Consider the following 20,564-nt stretch of genomic DNA (forward strand, 5'->3'; position numbering starts at 1 on the left):
GCTTGACAAAGCTTCAATAGCAGATTTTTTGGGGGGCTCAGTACTGTGTACTTTACTGATGGTACATGACAAGATGGGCTCTCCACGTCCCTCCCCTTTCTCAGGGGGATTGAATGGAAACTGTATCAAGGATATGAGATTCTCAGTGTATGGGAGGATCAAGTTGGGACAAGGACTCCCCAGCAGCTGAGGGTCTCTCTCTCTCTCTTCTAGTGCTATTGCACAGGCTGGTATTGCAAAGGGCTCTTATTCTTTGGAGGCCAAGTGAACCATCAGGTCGACCATATGATTGCTGTAGCCAAATTCATTGTCATACCAGGAAATGAGTTTGAAAAAGTGGTCGTTCAGGGCAATGCCAGCTCCAGCATCAAAGGTGAAAGAAAGGGTGTCACTATTAAAGTCACAGGAGACAACATGGTCCTCAGTGTATCCTAGAATGCCCTTAAGGGGCCCTTCTGATGCCTACTTTACTACTTTCCTGATGTTATCATATTTGGCAGCTTTCTCCAGATGTCAGGTCAGGTCCACAACTGAAATATTGAAGGTGGGGACACGGAAAGCAATGCTGCTAAGTTTCCCATTCAGTTCAGGGATGACCTTGCCCACATCCTTGGCAGTACCAGTAGATGCAGAGATGATATCCTGTGCAGCTTCACGGTTATCATGCTACAGCTTTCCAGAGGGTCCATCAACAGTCTCCTGCATGGCATTGATGGCATGGAGGGTCAAGAGTCCCTCTGCAATGCTGAAGTTGCCATGGATGACCTTGGCCAGGGAAGCCAAGCAGTTGGTGGTGAAGGAGGCGTTGCTGACAATTTTGCAGTTGGTGGTGAAGGAGGCGTTGCTGACAATTTTGAGAGAGTTGTCATACTTTTCATGGTTCATGCCCATCACAAACATGGGGGCATCAGCAGAAGGGGCAGAGATGATTACCCGTTTGGCACCACCCTTCAAGTGAGCCCCAGCCTTCTCCAAGGTTGTGAAAATACCAGTGGACTCCACAACATACTCAGCACCAGCATCACCCCTCTTGATGTTGGCAGGATATCGCTCCTCGAAGATAATGATGGCTTTCCCATTGATGACCAGTTTCCCATTCTCACCCTTGACTGTTGAACTTGCCATGGGTGGAATCATATTGGAACATATAGACCATGTAGTTGAGGTCAATGAAGAGGTCATTGATGGCGACAACATCACTTTGTTAGAGTTAAAAACGGCCCTGGTGACCAGGAGCCCAGTGTGGCCAAATCCGTTTATTCCGACCTTCACTGCCGGTCTCAGAGATGCAGTTGAGGCTGGGCAAGAAGACAGGGCAGTCTGGATCGACGAGGAACAGAGAGCAGATAGCAGATTTTTACAATGAAATGTTTTTTAAACATTTGACTAATGCTTTAATGGTGATTGAGTACTCAAGTAAAATATATGTGTAGTTCAATAAATAATGAGATTTGTTAAAACTCTTTGTAGTAATTAATATGCTATATATATGTATATTAATATATATTTTCAGAGAAATACATATAAAGGTTTATTCTATAATGTTATTTATTCAAGAAAAGCATTTTCACAATAAATATTTCTATTTATTTTTATCTGGAAGCTAGGAATAAACAAGGTGTAATATATCAGAAATTAACTGTTCTTTGTATAATATCTCTGAAGATAAGGGCTACAAAATTTATTAGGTTCTTTTTAAACATAGAAATCAACTTTTTTCAACTGAGATAAAAATTCATGCTCTTTTTCTTATTAGCCTTAATTTAATTAAAGTTCCCAATTTTACAAAGATTTTTCTCAATATTCTAATTGGGATCAGACTTGGCATCTATTTTTAAATTTAAATGCATCTTTATTTCCATCAAAAAGATGGAAAGTATGACAATTCAATAATATTTCCTATTTTAAAAGTGTATGGTATATATTTTTAAAGTCAAAAGACTGTTGTCAATACCACTGAAGCAAACTAGCTTACATTTACATTCTAGTTTGTCTCTATAAAGAAATACATTATGCTGTATTCATCTTTCAACTACAGAGAAGCTACACATGGTATTATGGGTTTTACATGGGAAAATATGGAATTTAATTTTTAACAACATTATTATTGATTTTTTTGCAACAAATCAATGTATTCCAGTATATACAATCAGAATCCATAGCTTAACTATATTTTGAGAGGCTTCATGAAAGAAAGAAAGAAAGGAAGGCAAGAGGAGTTGGAAAGGAAAAAAAGAAATGATACTGCCTAGCTACAAGCTGCAGAGGGAAATTAATATTCAAAAGGTTAAGGTGTCTGTGAAATGTATGTAATGAGTAACACTCATAGTTTGTTACTATAGGTTCATTGCCTCTAATGTTGAGGACGGCACATGGATAATTTACGATTCCCATTGTCCCCTCTGCAGGGATTAATTCTGAATTATTTATGTACCTATATACGCACAGAACTGAAACATTTTAGTTAAAGTCAGCCACTCACTCATAGTCTTGAAATTATGCAGCCCTTGTTGCTAAAAATGATGTTAGCCTCTTGTGATTTAAGTCATAACATTTTATTTTCAGTCCCACTGAGAGAGAAGGCATATAGGAGGTGGGGGGGGTGAAGATAAATTTTTCTAGGATAAATCTCTGAATGCATTTCTTAAAGATGTAAATAGATAATGGTAATTTTGTTGAGTCAAATTATTGTTGCAGAGAGCATGTAAATAAAACTTCATTCATGATTTGTGATCTTACATCGATACACCATATGACTTGCTTTTGTACTGGTATCTTTAAATACCATATCTTTGCATTTTGATAAAGGGAATTCCACCTACATATCAATTAATCAAAGAATGAAATTTCATTCCTGGGAAATTGTTCTAATCTATTCACATTTCACACTAAACCATTTCATTTAGTGCAAGTAAATTCAGAGAAGTACTGTTTCTATTTAAACTCCAGTGATTACTCATTGCTATTAAAGGCGCCTTTGACTCCAGTGAATGAGTCATGAACAATGCAGGTATCATATACTCCTTGTAAAATCACATTTTGTATCCTGGACGAACCATGTGCTTGATATATGCCACCATTGCCAACATAACAATATTTTAAAAATTTTTAATAAATTAGATTTTGAAACTGTATCTGCTTAAGACACTTTAGTTTTGTGTAAATGATAAACTTACAAATGTAAAATGTATTTGACTGAAAAAATATGAACATCCCATACACAATCTTTTTTAAGGAAAAACAATCTGTAACAAAAAGAAGTCTTTAAATAACTGAACCTGGACTTTTGGAATTCAGAATTACCCAGTCTCTTCTGATGTCAGAAATTATGTATCCTTAATAATCAGGCTGCATCTTAAGTAGACACCATGCTGCATAGGGTACTTAGTATGTAAATATAGGAAGAATCAGAAGTATTCAAAGAACGGAAGAGGGGAAAAAAATCCTATATATGTATATATGACATCAATTTCTCTCCTAGCGCACACTCATACAATTCAACAATTGATAATAAATTAGAAGGAGGGGCATATTGATGTACTGCTTGACTGTAACACAAAGAAGTGTAGTTAGCAAAAAGCTGCAGTGGGTAATGAACAGTATTTTAACTCGGCAGTTTAACCTCCATGTCTGTCAGCTGTGACCTTTTACCAACCCCAATGAGAGTCTGATTTCTCACTTTTGCTACTCACTGCTGGATGAGTGAATGTAGAATTTGACAGCAAGAGGTTTTACATGAAAAGGAAAGGTACTTAAAAAGCATGTTTTGTGATGATAGGCTACATTTATTCACTGTTCATTACGCTTGGTGCAGCAGCAGCGTCAGTGGATTGATTGGGTGTGAGCAGCTTGTCTGCCTGGGAAGTGAGGAGGCATTTTTGACCTGCATGGGAGCTGGAGTGACCTCCAGATGACCCCTTTTTCACCTGAAATTGACCTTGAAAACAACCTAGGTTTTGCTCACATTTAAATAGGGGAGATTCTTCTAACAGCCTGTGAATTATTGCAATTGATATATTGAGCATTTCTGTAATCCCCACCCCTTCCATTTTTTTAAAAACTTTTACAGATGTAAATGCTTGTAGGGGGTAAGGCAAGTGTGGGCTTTCAAATGTCCAGACTCTGCAGCTGCTCTGCTTGGTGTTTGTACAGATTTATGGAGGGAGTCAACTGGACTTTGGACTGCTTGATGTAAAATTTTGCCATTCATCATTATTGATTAGAGTCCACACTCTGTGACAGAGCCCAAACCTTACTATGACAATTGCTATTTCAGTTGTTATGGGCCATAATGGGCCATAGGGATGATTTAAAGGAGTACAATAGCTATCTGTAATTACACATGAATAATCCATGAATTGTACACCACAACACTTATAATCAGCCCCTAGCAGCCAACGCTTGAGATATTTATTCTTGTTTCCCCTTTGGCACCTGTGACAAAAGTTACCAATTTTCTGAAAAATTTAAGCACAAACAGCTTACTTTCTTTAGTGTTCACAAGGAAATTTTTGTTCTTGGTAAAAAAGAAATAAACTTAACACTTTAAGACTGATCAAATAGCATTTTTTTTACAGATACTTTAATCAGTTTTGAATATGTTTCTTCTTATAGAAGGGTGGCTATTACTTATTTGGTCAATTAGCACTAAGTAAATATATTAGATATATAAATACTGATAGAAATTAAGGAGAGAAAGTAATTTAATATTGATTTTCTAAAAAAAATATTTGCTTCTTAAAAATACTGTATTTGAAGTCTTTCGTCTTATATTTGACCAAGCTATTTTACAGAACAAGACTCAAGACCATAAATTAAGCCCTATGATATGAGGGCTATTTTATAGGTGTTGTGCACACTTTAATAACTGTTGAAACCAATACACTAACCTAGGGAATCATATGCTGAACCTCAATAATAAATTATTCTCTAATTTTGTGCTGGGTGGGAAGATGAAGAAAATGTTTACCCACTGTGCTTTTGCATTTGGGTAGCTCCTAAATAATGGTCCAGAGTGCTAGCACAAAGAAATCTAATAAAAAAAATCACATTTATTAGTGTTTCCAGAAGATATTGCCTCATGTAGAATACAACTTCAAGTGGAGACCGTTTTATGATTTTGTGATTTTCATGGTATAATTTTTAGGCATTATCAATTGTGTTCTGTACTTTGAGAAGAAGATATCTGCATGCATTTACCCCAAAATGGGAAACCTATTAAAATGTAAGTGTATTGATTCTTTTAGATTTATTATTGATACAATTAATTACTAGGTTTATTTTGAAATTTTAACTTCCCAACAAATTATTAACCTGTTAGGTCCTCTAAAACTACATATTACAGAAAAATATTCCTTCTGCCATTTTAGTAGGTTAGCCTTTTTAGGACAAAATAGTGTTGTCTAAAATGAATGTATTTTTTTTTTCATACTGTTCTAATATTTGCATTCAGGGCTACAGGCACATTAGCAATCTGGTGAAGTGTTTGTAAATCAGGATCAAAATTCTGACAGGATATTTATTGCATTGACTTGACCTATTTTCTATCTAAAGCCCTATTCCATAATTCTTGCTTCAGTTGATGTTAATCCTATGCATAAAATGCAGTAAGCAGGACATTTGAACACAAAAACATTGTAGCTTCCACACAGGGGGATTCTACTAATCTGATTTCCTGCTCTCATCTCCCTTCCTGTTCTCACTGTGTGAGGTGCTTACACCTGTGATTATCCAAAATTCCATAAAGTCTTGATGTAGCCAATGCATATCACCCATTGCATGGTTACTTCATCCACTATGACAGAGATGCAACACTGCGAGAGTCCTCAGCAGGTCACAGGACTTTCAAATCACAATTATTCTAATTTAGGATCATATGGGTTTTTTTAAATTCCTAGGACCATTTGTTTTCCCTTTCAAAAATTCTAGCTTTAAAATTAATTTTGAATCTTCTAGTGGATGGACTTCTCTGCAAGATTAAAATGAAACACTGAAATCTTTCAAAGTATTATCAAATGTATAAAATAAAATACAGTTGTTTTTAACATATATTTCCAAATTACAGATTGATTTTTTTCCAAATAATTATTTCTTTCTCTGCTGACATTTGTCTGTACAACAAATCAACACAAAGCTAGGCCGTGTTTTGTTCAACGGCAAAGTCTTACACAATCGCACACACAAAAAGACTTGTAATTGCTATGACATTAGAGACCCATGTACTTATCTAGTCAGCCTCCATCTCATCTTTGTTCCTACCTCTCTATAAAGGATATGGCAGTTTTGCCCAAAGGAAGAAATAAAAGGAAATCCTCGTTAAAAGGTACATTAACGAAAAAAAAGAACAGCTTTATTGGGGACATGTGCAGAAAAGGATGTTTGAGTAGTAAATGATAATTTACTTTTGAGGTATATTAAAAAGGTTTAATCTTACTGATCATGAGTTAAATTGGATGTTTTAATCAGTTAGTGAGTGCCAAAAATAATTATGCCAGAGCGCTTAGTCTGCAGAACGTGTACACAAAGCATATAAATCCTTTGCTTCCCCAGGGATTTCTCAGAATAACACACAACTAAAAGACAAAAGCGATATCAAACTCATATAAATTAACATTGCAAATGATCTGAAAAAATACAATAAATAACTTGATTCCATGACTTTCAATATGCAGCACAGGAAAAGAGTGTCCAACACAAATATATGCATTAATCTCCTGTATCCTTACTAAACTTTTTCAGTAAACTTTTCATCCATTTATTTCCTACAGTTCAATTCAAGGTCATTCCTTTCATTGAGAGAGCTGGGCTGGGTGAAAGAGCATAGAAATCTGTGTTCCTTTTATAAATGAATGTGAAAAATAGGATTATTTCCCTAATGAGTTTTTATTGAGCAAGCAAAATAAAGGAACTGGACCAAGACCCTGACAACCCTTTGAAATTCTAAAAATTCTGTTATTTTAAAATTAATATTTACAGAAATTAAAAGTTTTGCCAGGTGAAAAACAGTAGTATACAAACTGATGGTTTCAGTTGTCAGAAATCACACTTTTAATGAATATCTTCAAGAAAGTGTATCTTCACAAAAACATACATTCTAATTATGCTTAAAAAACTGTACTTCAAAAGTTTATTTTTGTTGGCACTTTGACTAATGTCTGAAAGTTGATACCATCTGAACAAACAACAAAAGACAGGAGACTATAAGGAAGAAGTCATAAAGTTGTTGCATAGTGGCTTTAGAGCTAAACTATTTTTTCTGAAATACTAAATTCTGAAAATAACTGCAAAACATCATGTGCCTTATTTCATTTGTGTGAAAAAAATGTCTGATTGTGTGTGATAACCCTAGGAGTCCCCTCAAGTCTTATTAAGATATCTTTTTCACTTATTTTATGTCTATTAAGTGCATTATGATGGTTTTCTACAACTTCTTAAACAAGACTTCCGGAAACAAATCATACAATTGTTTGGCCAAGGATTATTAAGACTCAATAATATAAATATTTCTTTTTATTTTAGAAAAAAAGTTAAAATTTAAAAAGCCACAAGAAAAATGAAGGTTCTTAAAAATGTATTTTTTGCTCTAACTAGTAGAATTCATTCTGGAACATTTATGCAAGTTTGATATAAAAGCTGATGAAATTTTGGAGGTGGATAATTATTGAACGGTAAAAGAAGAGTGAGCTGAGGTTAAGTGAATCATCAGTTACACATCTGATGCTTTTCCCATCATGTAATTTAATTGGTTTACACTGATTTTGTTCTGGAATATTTAGGAACAACATGGGCCCTTTTCTGCAGCTAGGAACAGCTGCTTTATTTGTTGATGGGAGAAGTAGCCAATTGCTCACAGCTGAAAACCCTACATGATGCTGGAAAGTTAGTCCATCAGAGAGGACATCTTTTTTCCTCCCTTAAATATGCCTTTCTCACTTATCTCATTAGTAACCCAGATTTATTTTATTCAAATTAAAAATAGTACAAACAAATTTTTACACTGTATATTACCCCTCTCAAACTGAGCTGCAATGCCAAAGGCACACTGTTCTGCTTCGTGGGAGAAGGATGGGCAATCTCTTAGCATTTTCTTAAGGTTTTCTTATCTCTGAAAACCTACTGGAGGGTCAGCTATGGGTTGCTTCTGACTCAACGGCACACAAAAAAAACCACAAAACCCCCCACAATACAGATAGGAACATAAATGTACCCTTTCTCATGGATTTGTGACTAGTTAGTAGTCTATATTTGAGTCAATGGTCCCTATGAAAAGTTTATGAAAGTTAAAGAACCCTACACTTAAGTGCACACTAACCTAGCCCCACCCCCCACCTCCCTAGATAAACTACATTTTTTAAACCATTTTAAACTATTCTTATACTTCGATTTGCTGTTGCTATTGTTGTTGTTAGGTACCGTGGAGTGGAATCCCACCCATAGAGACATTATGAACAACAGATCTGAACCCTGTCCTATCCGTCCTCATGCTTTCTGAAACATTAGAACCCATTAGGGTAGTCACCGTATCAATTCAAGTCTCCTTTGCCTACCCTTTACTTTTTTTCTGAGAATCACATCACTCTCTAAGGAATAGGCCCTCCTAGAAACATGCCCAAAATATGTGAGGCAAAGTCTCGCCATCTTTGCCTCCAAAGAGCACTCTGCCTGCACGCACTCAAAGACATATTTGTTCTTTTGGCAGTCCCTGGGGTGTTGTGCTGTCTTCTCCAAGACTACAGCTCAAAGGCATCAATTCTTCGTCCATCATCCTTATTCATTGTCAGAAAGATCATGGCCTGAACCAGAAGACCCTTGGTTCTCCTGACAATAATTTGGAGAGATCTCTATCTAACTGTGGACTTACTCAGTATAATATGTCTCCCGATTTCTTGACTGCTGGTATCAAGTGCAGTTAATTATGAATCCAAGTAAGGTGAAGCTGATGACAGTTTAAGTCTTTTCTCCATCCATCATGATGTTGCCTATTAGCCCAGTGATAAGAATCTTTATCTTCTTGACATTGAGATGCAATCCATACTGAAGTCTGTACCCTTTGATTTTCTGCAACAAGTGCTTTTCAAGTATTCCTCACTTTCAGCAAGCAAAGTTGTGTCACCTGCATAGTATAGGTTATGGATGAGTCTCCCTACAATCCTCATGCCATATTCCTCTTCATTGAATCGAGCTTATCAAATAATTTGCTCAGCATACAAACTGAATAGATATGAAAAGAGTATACAAACCTGACACACTATCTTTTTAATTTTAAACCCTGTAGTGTTCCCTTGCTTTGTTAGCAGCCTCTTAGTCAAAGTTTTGAAGAAGCACAGTTAAGTGCTCAATGTTAGCCATAACTTGTTACAATCCACACAGTCAAAAGACTTTACATATTCAATAAAGGACAAGTAGACATTCTTCTGGTATTCTTTACTCTCAACCAGGATCCATCTGAAATCAGCAGTGATATCCCTCTTCTAAATCCTTGTTCAACTTCTGGCAGTTTCCTATCTATGTAGTGTGCTAGCCATTTTTACATTATCTTCAGCAATATTTTGGTTGTGTATGATATTAATGAATTGTTGTTGTTATTGTTATGCGCCATCGAGTCGTTTGAGACTCACAGAGACCCTATGTACAAGAGCTTTAAATGCTGTTCTATCCTGTGGCAACCTAGCCATCTCAAACACACTTATTCCCACCACGCCAGTCATGAAATCAATCCATCTTATCGAAGGTTTCCTCTCCTTTGCTGCCCCTCCACTCTGCCAAATACGATGTCCCTCTCCAAGGACCAGTCCCTCCTTGCAACATGTCCAAAGTATGTCAGACAAAGCTTCAGAATCCTTGACTCCAAGGAGCATTCAGCCTTCACCTTCTCTAGGACAAACCTGTTTGTTCTCCTAGCAGTCCATGGTATATTCAACACTCTTTTCCAGCACCACAGTTCAAAGGCATCCATTTTCTTTCTATCAACCCTATTTACTGTACAACTCTCTGATGCATAGCACGTAATTGCGAAGACTATAGCCCAGATCAGGCGCACTTTAGTCTACAGCCAGACGTCATTGCTCTTCAGTACTCTTGAGAGGTCTCTCACAGCTGACTTTCCCAGTGCAATTGGTCGCGTGATTTCCTGGCTTCTGTTACCAAGAGTGGTGATTGGGGAGCCAAGCAAACAAAAACTGTTAACTATCTCAATCTCTCCACCATCCATACTGATGCTGCCAATTGACCCAGTGGTGAGAATCTTTGTTTTCTTGATGTTGAGATTCAATCCATATAGAAGGCTGCAGTCCATGACCTTCTGCAGCAAGCACTTCAGGTTCTCCTCAGTTTCAGCAAGCAGGGTTGAGTCATCTGCATAACACAGGTTGTTGATCACCCTTCCACCAATCCTGATGCCACATTCCTCTTCGTACAGCCTAGCGTCTTGGATGATCTGTTCTGCATATAGATTGAAACGGCATGGAGACAGAATACATCCCTCATGGTCCCCCTTCTTGATTTTGAACCATGTAGTGTCTCCTTGCTCTGTTTTGACGACTACCTCCTGGTCCAAGTATAGGTTTCACATTAGCACAATCATATCTTCTGGGATTCCCATTCTTCTGAGAGTCAGCCACAGCTTGTTGTGATCCACACAGTCAAAAGCCTTTGCATAGTCAATGAAGCACAGATAGACATCCTTCTGGTATTCTTTGCTTTCTTCCATGATCTATCTTACATTAGCTATAATACCCCTAGCACCACGACCTCCTCTAAATACAGCCTGTACCTCTGGCAGTTCTCTGCTGACATATTGTTCCAAAAGTTTTTGGATAATTTTCAGCAGAATCTTGCTTACATATGATTTTAATGATATTGTTCAATGATTTCTGCACTCTGTTGGGTCACCTTTATTTGGAATGGGAACAAATATCGATCTTTTCCAGAATAGTTTTCACATTTTGTTATAAACATCTTTCTTGGGAATGAGAACAAATACACACTTCTTCCAATTTGTTGACAAGAGAGCTGTCCTCAAAATTTCCTGGCATAGACTGGTGAGCACATCCAGGGCTTCATTTGTTGTTGAAACAAATCACTTGGTATCCCATTGATTCTTGGGGCCTTATTTTTTGCCAATGCCTTCAATGCAGCTTCCAAATTCCCCTCCGTTATCATTGGCTCCTTCCCATATGGTACTTCCTGAAATTTTTCATTATCAATCAGTTCTTGTTGGTCCACTGATTCTGTGTATTTCCTTCATCTTCTTTTTAATGCTTTCTAGGTCTTTCAATATTACAACTGAAGGCTTAAATTAGTTTTTCTGTTCTCTCAGCTTGAGAAATGTAGAATGAGTTCTTCCTTTTTTATTCTCCAATTCCAGCTCTCTGCACATTCCATTATAATACTTTGATTTGTCTTCTCAAGCTGCCCTTCTCAAGCTGTTCAGCTCTTTACTTCTGTATGTTTTCCCCTTTGTTTTTGACTTCTCTTTGCTCTCGTGTACTTTTAGAGTTTAGTGTAATTTAGAGTTTCTTCTGACATCCATTTTAGTCTTTTCCCTTCTCTTTGTAATGACTTTTTGCTGTCTTCATGGAAGATATCCTAGATACCACCACAACTCATATGGGCTTTGATCACTGATATTCAATGCTTCAACCTTTTCTTAAGATGGCCCGTTAGTTTAAAAAGTTGCAAAAGGCATGTGAACAGCATTGAGTTGGCCATATCCTAATTTTACTAATTGCACAATAGAAAACAATATTTATACACAACATCAAAGTATAAATCCTATTCCTATAAGATGAGATATGTCCTCATGCTCCTGCCTGTATCAGTTCTAATACTAATCTTCCCCACTCACACTCATACTCCTGTGAGACTGGGTGCAGTGACCACACATAACTCTCAAAAGAATACTAACAATAGTGGAGTTTATTAGGGAAGTTAAAGGTTAAAATTCAGGTTGGAAACAGAACGTAATTCTTTAGTCAGGACAGTTTCTCAAGGATGTCCGCAGGCCTATGATCTTTAGTCCCCTGTCTTTAAGTCAGTAATACAAAATTCTCATGTTATTGTTGTTGTTAAGTGCTATCAGGTCGTTGTTCCTAGTGACCTTATGAACAAAAGACCTGAACGTTCGTATAACTTTCATCCTTTCTCCAGATTCATCGGGTTTCCAGAGGCAAGCTATTTCGGACATGGATGCCACTCCTGCTTCCAAGCTTGTTTTAATCGGGAGCTCCACCAACCACTGTCCACTATGGGTAATCATTATTGCATTTGACACATCAGTGGCACGATGTTCAGCTTCACAGCAACCATGGGTTACCTCTGTACAGCAAGTGGACAGAGCAGGGTTATATGACCTAGAAGAATGTTTCACTAAAAACAATTAAAAACAGACCTGAAGGTAGCAGATTAAAGTCACCCAACTTTGGCTTGGTAGCATCACTTTTTGTCCACAAGACCAACTCATCTCCCTCTATGCTGTTGTTGTTACTTAAGTGCCATCGAGTCATAGGCTACTCATAGCGAGCCTATGTATGAAAGACCTGAACGCTGTATAACTTTCATGCTTTCTCCAGGTTCATAGGGTTTCCTGAGGCAAGGTATTATTGACGTGGATGCCACTCCTCCTTCCAAGCTTGTTTTAATCAGGGAGCTCCACCAAACACTGTCCACTAGTCCTGCCAATTATGGGGTTTATCCCAAGTTCTCCAGCAAGTTTGGATGATACACATATCCATTAGATAGCTGAAAATCCAACAGTGGTGTTTCTCTGGCAGTTTGAATTCACCAGTATTTCGGGGATGAGGGTGGGAGTGAGGGGTAGGGGAAGAAATGGGCATGTGTCACTTGCAATTTAAAACTTCCAAAAAACTTGAGTCTTTTCTGAGTTGTCTGCAATAAGTTTGAGTTATATTTTTTTGTAATATTAATACTGAAATGAGATTTATGAGTCAATAATTTTCAATGCTGTATCTATTACCTTCTCCAATTTCATTTTTTTTCTTTTAAAAATCCAATCCAGAGCAATGCTTGCAAAGAATGGACAGTTACATACTTTACAGACCTTGTTTTTAAATCTCATTACTTTTTATTGCCCTATTTAAATGCTTCTGTTCAGTTATTAGACACAAAATAATTAATTGCTGAAATACCAAAGGTGATATTCCATTGAGGATCTGAAAAATAATGAACATGCTTCAGAGAATACATGTGAACTTAAATTAAGTTTTCCATTTGGAATTTTATTTAGTATGTTACTAATAGGGAGCTCTGGTGGCCTAGTCTGCAGAGTGTTGCACTGATAATTCAAAAGCAACTCTTCTCTGGTACTTTGAACTCACTAGCAGCTCCTCCAGAGGGAAATGTGCAATATTCTATCATGCAATATATTGTCTTGAAAACCCACTATAGTGTCACCTTTGAGTTGATTCTCGCTTGACAGTAATGAGTATAAATATGAGTATGTTACTATTAGTGAGCATAATATATCATCCTATTTCTAGGGAATATACATATAATGATTTTTAAATGTAGAATTCTGTTTTCTTTGATTCTAACCTAAAATTTAATAAATCAATGCATAGCCAAACATTAAAATTACCTCCTTGCACATACTTTCATTCTTTTGTCTCTCTTGATTTTGGTAAAATCCAAATTGCCACTCCCTTTCTGATATATTCCCACTGCCTACTTCAATTGGAGGGGAAATATTCCAACAAACTGACTGCTATAATTTACTTTTTATCTCTGCTCATAGCATGCAATGTGTTATTAATGATGTATTATGATCACTAATACATCTTTAGTATATGCATACTTCTATTTCAATCTTATGCAAATATCTTGTAAATTCTCAATTCTTAATTCTCAATACCTTCATTGATATTCATACATGGCACTGGACAATTTGACTTATCAGAATAGAATCTCTAAACTTCATGTCCTACCTTTTCCAAACAGCACTAATTGTTGGTTTTGGCTTTGCTGGGTTTATTATGCTGGGATGTATGTCATCAATAATTCAAATACCAATAATGTTAGCAGAGGTGGACAAGTTTGAGCTGAGCTTCAGAATAAAACAGACTAGGAAGCAGGATTAGCAGTCTAGTTATGAAATAATTGTCCAGTGTAAACTTTATGCATGTCCACATAATCTGCCTGCAGCAACTCTAGATTTGCCTCACAACTTTGGAAGGTGCTCAAAATGCAACTGGGAAGAGCTGACCCTTTAAAATAGGGGCTAGTTTAATGATAGTATGAAGTAAAACTCTCTAGACTTAAAGATAAAGAAAATCCAGTCAAATACACAAAAACAAAGTTTGACCTTGAATCTATCCCACCGGAATTTAAAGACCACCTCAGGAATAGATTTGAGGCCTTGAACAGTAATGAACTAACATCAGATGAGCTGTAGGAGGATATGAGGTATATAATCTAAGAAGAATTCAAAAAGTCATTACAAAGAGAGAGGAGGAAGAAAAGACCAAAATGGATATTAGAAAAGATTGAATATTGTGCTAGTGCACTAGGAAGCCAAAACAAAGAGAAGTCAAGACGTTAAGGCGATCCATGGAAGATTTCAAGGGGCAGTTCAGGAAGACAAAGCAAAGTACAGTAAAATGTGCAAAGAGCTGGAGTCAGAATGTCTAAAGGGATGAATGCAGTTGGCATTTCTTAAGCTGAAGAAACTGAAGAACAAATTCAGGCTTTGAGTTGCAATATTTAAAGATACTGAAGGCAGAATGTTGAATAACTCAGGAAGCATAAAAAAGATGAAAGGAGAACACAGAATCCCTATAACAAACAGAAGAATTTTATGAAACGAAATATGATGAAAAGGCAATGGTGATGAAGGAAGTAGTTCAGGCTGCTACAAAGAAATTGAAAGAAAAAAAGTCCCAGGAATTGATGGAATACTAATGAATATATATCAACAAATAGATGATGCCCTGGGTGCACTCAACAGATTACGCCAAGAAATTTTGGGGACAACCACCTGCCCAGTTGACTCCAAAAAAAATCTATATTATTCCCATTCCCAAAAAAATGTGACCAGACAGAGTGTGGAAATTCTCAAACTCTATCACTAGTACCAAATACAAGCAAGATCTTGATGAAGGTTATCTAAAAATGACTGAAACAGTACATCAACAGAGAACTGCCAGACATGCAAGCTGGATTTGGAAGAGGCCAGGGCACTAGGAATATTACAGCCAACAATTGACCCAAATCAGAAAGTACTAGAGGAGTGCAAAGGCATTCACAACAAATTGTAACTCACCTTGTGGAGAATGGGAATCCTAGAACACTTGGTTTTGCTTATGTGTAACTTATACTTGGACCAGAAAGCAGTAGTCAGAACACGTCAAGAAAAGACTGCGTGGCTCAGGATCAGGAAATGTGTGCATAAGTTATGCTTCCTATCCCCATACTTTTTCAATCTATATGCAGAACATATCATTCAAGAGGCTGAATTTATGAGGAGGAATGTGGCATCTGGATTGGAGGAAGAGTCAGCAATAACTTATATAGATGACATTACCTTGCTTGATGAAACTGAGAAAGACGAGAGATTTTTCTGCAGAAGGTCAAGTTCTGTAGTCTTCAGTATAGATTGAAGCTCAACATCAAAAAAACAAAGGTTTTCACCATTGGTCCAGTTGATAGCTTCACTATATAGAGAGAAAAGATTGATCTTGTTAACAGTTTCAGGTTCCACAATTAGCACTGTTGGCACCCACAATCAGGACATCAAAAGACAAATTGCATTGGGAAAGTCTACTTTCAGGGACCTCTTTAGAGTACTGATGAACTTTGATAAATGTCAATAGTTGTAGAGGGGCTTCAGGCATTTTGTTCATAGGGTCGCTATGAGTCATGTTTGATTCAAAAGTAATCAACAACAACAATAATTATAACGCAAAGGTAACAAACAAGGGAAAAGATTGATATTTGGCAAATATGATGGAAATATTTGATGATCGAAATGAAGCTGGAGATTGAATGATAGAATGTTTTACTAAAAATGATTTATGAATTTGAAATACCTTTATTTAAAGAGAGCCTGGTGGTCTAGTGGGTAAGGAATTATTCTTCCAATCCAAAGTTATTATTGTTATTTACCATGGAGTCAGCACCAACCGCAGCTGACCCTCCAGTGGGTTTTCAGATGCAGTTAACTGCATGAGAGGAGATTGCCCATCCTTCTCTAGCAGAGAAGCCAACAGTCTTAAAATTGCAGCACAGCAATTTTTTTAAAAATAAAAACAACTATAAACAGTGATTATACAAGTGACTTTACTAGATGACATTTATTAGGACCCATTTGTATGGAGAAAGAGTTGGTATATCATCTCAACATGATCAGGCAATGGGAAAAATATGAAATAGGCCATCGATTTCTCAACTTGTAGCTGAATAAAATTAAAACAAATCCATGAAAACCATAACAAAATACAGAATATATCACATATGTATTTGGGGAGTGTCTCAATAATACATTTCATGAATTGAACCTTAATGACTGAAGACGAGATGAGTTGTGGAATGACATCAAAGACATTGTACACGAAGGAAGCAAAACACAAGTGAAAAAAAGAAACTAGCATAATAGCTGTAAGACAGACTCCAATATTGGACCTAGAACTAGTGGAATAATAAATTTAAGCCTTAAGATTCAGTAGTGAAGGATTCTAAGGGTAAAGCATTAAACTATATACATGGATTAAAATACAATGGAAAAACTACACAGAACCATTTTATAAAAAAAAAGAATTATTATATTCAATGATTTCCAGAAATAGCATATGATCAAGTGTCATTTTAAGTGCCTAAGCTTCACTGGGCTGAAACTGGGTAAAAAACAAACTTACTGGAATTGATAGTATACTAAAAGAGACCATTCAAATGAATGTGTTACTGGAGGTGCTCACCTATCTAGCCAAAAAATTTGGAAGAGAGATACATACATTACAAGTTAACTTCAAAAAATCCATATTTTTGTCTATTCCAAAGAAAAGCAAACCTGAAGAATGTAGAAATTATCAAATAATATGATTCATATAACATGCAAGTAAAATCTTACTGAAAATAATTTAACCATTCTGCTACTCTTTTTCTTTTATGTAAGAATACATTTAAGTCATTCACATTAAGTGTGATTTTTGACAGGCCAGAATTTATTGCTGTCATTTTGCTGTGTTTTGTTATATTTTTTGTTTTTGGACAATATTATTAAATATCACAAGCAAGCAAGATTCTGCTGAAGATTATAAAAAAAAACAACTGGAACAGCGTTATCAACAGAAAATTGCCAGAAGTGAAGGCTAGGTTTAGAAGAGGTCATGGTCCTAGGAATATTGTAGCTAATATTAGATGAATCTTGGCTGAAAGCAGAGAGTATGAGAGAAATGTCTATCGGTGTTTCATTTATTATGCAAAGGCATTTGACTGTATGGATCACAACAAACTGTGGCTATCTCTGAGAAAAATGGGAATCCCAGAACACTTGATTGTGCTTACGTGAAACCTATAGTTGGACCAGGAGACAATCTTCAGAACAGAGCAAAAAAACACGGCATGGTTCAAAATTGGGAAGGATGTATGCCAGGATGTGTCATATGTCCAAAGCTTTTAAATCTATATGCAGAACAGATTATCTGGAAGGCTGGGCTCTACAAGGAGAAGTGTGGCATCAGGATTGAAGGAAGACTCATCAACAATCTGCATTATGCAGATGACACAATCTTGCTTGCTGATACTGAAGAGGACCTGAAGGGTTTACTGCAGAAGGTAAATATAGATTACAACTCAATATAAAGAAAATAAAGATTCTCACCACTGGGCTGATTGGCAGCATAGTAATAGATGATGAAGAGATTGAGATAAACAGCTTTAATTTACTTGGCTCCACAATCAACACTCTTGGCACCAGCAGCCAGGAAATTAAAAGACAACTTGCATTGGGAAAGTCTTTTGTCAGGGACCTCTCCAAAATACTGAAGGGCAATATGTCAGTCTGGAGACTAAGGTGTGCCTGATCCAGGCCATAGTCTTTGTAATTACTTGCTATGCATTAGAAAGTTGGACAACGATGAGGGATAAAAAGATAATTGATGCCATTGAGCTCTGGTGCTGGAGAATAATATTGAGTATACCATGGACTGCTAGGAGACTAAACAAGTTCATCCTAGAGAGTGTGAGACAAGGCTATTTCTTGAAGGCAAGGATTCTGAAGCTTCATCTGGCATACTTTGGGCATGTTGCAAGAGGGACCAGTCCTTGGAGAGAAATGCCATTCTTGGGAGCATGTAGGGACAGCAGAGGAAAGGAAAACCCTCAACGAGATGGATTATTTCAGATTGGGGTAATAAAGGTCAGAGACAATAAGATTGGCACAGGATAGAGCAGGGTTTACAGCTGTTGTACATAGGGTTGCTATGAGTCTCAGGTGACTTGACAGCACATAATAACAACAACATTACTTTGATCTATACACTTTCCTTTGGTGTCTCTGTGTGAAGGACTTTCCTTGGAATTTCTTGTAGAGTTTGTCTTGTTCTCACAAATTTCTCAAGTTTTTGCATTTCTGGAAATCAACTAATTTCTCCTTCATATTTAATGGACAGTTTTGCTGAGTAAAAGGATCTTTGAGCCTTGGCTGGCAATTGTTTTCTTTCAGAACTCTGTATATGCCATCTCACTAGCTTCTTGCTCACATGGTTTCAGCTGAAAAACAGAACTTAATTGCTGGAAAAAACTTAAGACAATTGGAACTTTACATTAACAATAAACTACCATAAGCACAAGCACTATGTATAACAGTGTGTAGGAATACATAGTGTTGCTAACAGAAGATCCACTTAAACTGAAAACAGATAATGGAAGAAAAATGTTTCTTTTGTTTTAAAAACTATCAAGTCATTTGATTATGTGCACCAGAATAAAGTATACATAACATTGTGAAGAATGGGGATTTCAAAACATTTGTTTCATGTAGACCCTATGTAAATCCCAACAGACAATTGTTTGAACAGAAGAAATGTATACTGTTTGGTTTAAAATAGGAAAAGTGCACCTTAGAGTTTTGCCGTTTTACCATGTATATGCTATTCATAAGGGTGCTCTGGTGTCTCTGGTTAGAAGTTACTCTGCTAACCAGAAGACTCATCATTGAAATCCTCCAACTGCTTTATAGGAGAAAGATGGGAAAACTCTTGCGAGATATAGTGTCTCTGAAAACCCTCTGGAGGGTCAATCATGAATCAATACTAATATGACATTCCTAAAGAACAACTTACCATTTATATTCTGAGAAAATAATCCTGGGAGTTATACTGTATAAAGAAGAATAAGGCATCAGAAGTAGAAAAAGATTTAGCAAATTATGATGTTCAGATGATATAACTATGTTTTCTGATAATATAGTTGTTCATTGCTATTGGATTGGAACTGACTCATAACTGACTCTCTAGCAGATTTTCAGAGCCTGTACATCACACAGGAGGAGATTTGTTCATCTTTCTCCCAAAGAGCAATGAGTGGATCAAACTGTTTGCTTTTTGAGAGGCACCATAACTCCTTATCCACAAGGCCATCTGAGCTCTTAATGAAGAAAAGAAGGCTTAAAAAAACTTATTAATGAATAACAAATACTTTAAGATGAATCACACCTCAGTATAAAACAAAAATTCTCCTAAGTAGACCAATAAGAAATATTCTAGTAAACTGAAAAAAAAGATGGAAATTTTTATAGATTTCCTTTTATTTGGATCCACAATCTGTGTCCATGGAAGCAGCAGCCAGGAAATCAAAGGATGTGTTGTATTGGGCAAATCTACATAGGAAGTCTTTATAGTGAAACAACAAGGACATGATTTTGAGTACTAAGGCATCTGACACAACCATGATATATCCAATCATTTTGTGTACATATGAATCAATCATATTGGAATCAATAAGAAAGACAAATAAGTAATGTATGATTTTGAACTACAGTACTGACAAAATTGAATATACCATGGAACTGGCAGAAGAATATGCCTTCTAAACATGCAACCAGAATACCCTTAGAAGATTTGTGGGGAGGGATTGAATAAAAATGAAAGCATTTTTCTTTTGCTTTTCAAAAAGAAAAGCAAATTGGAGGGGGAAGGGTGGACAGTGAGAAAAGTGCAACAATGAATGAATGGAAATTCAAAGTGTCTGTAAACTTTCATGAAAATTAATTTAAAATAAAGAAAATATTTAAAAAACCCCAAATAAATGGGGATGGGAAGATGTCATCATACATGTTCTGGGTGTATAATCAGGAGGAACCAGTCCCAAGAGAAGGACATCACCCTTGCTAAAGTAGAGAGTGAGCAAGAATAAGGAAACCCTTAATGAGATGGATTGATAGGATGGCTGTAACATTGGTTTAAACATAGAAAAGATTATGAAGCTGGTATAGGAGGGATAATATTTCCTTCTACTATGCACCAAGTCCTGGTCCAAGTATATTATACTTGGACCAGGAGGCAGTCGTCAGAACAGAGCAAGGGAACACTGCATGGTTCAAAATTGGGAAGGGC

At 36.5% G+C, this 20,564-nt stretch overlaps 1 pseudogene; it reads right to left on the bottom strand.

The window, feature by feature from the left end:
- Positions 1 to 246: 246 nt before the first annotated feature.
- LOC102860346 overlaps positions 247 to 20,564 on the bottom strand; it is a 28,506-nt pseudogene continuing 8,188 nt past the window's right edge.

Source organism: Elephantulus edwardii, unplaced genomic scaffold, assembly GCF_000299155.1.
Source record: "Elephantulus edwardii isolate Elephantulus edwardi_28Jun2011 unplaced genomic scaffold, EleEdw1.0 scaffold00043, whole genome shotgun sequence".
Lineage (NCBI taxonomy): Eukaryota > Metazoa > Chordata > Mammalia > Macroscelidea > Macroscelididae > Elephantulus > Elephantulus edwardii.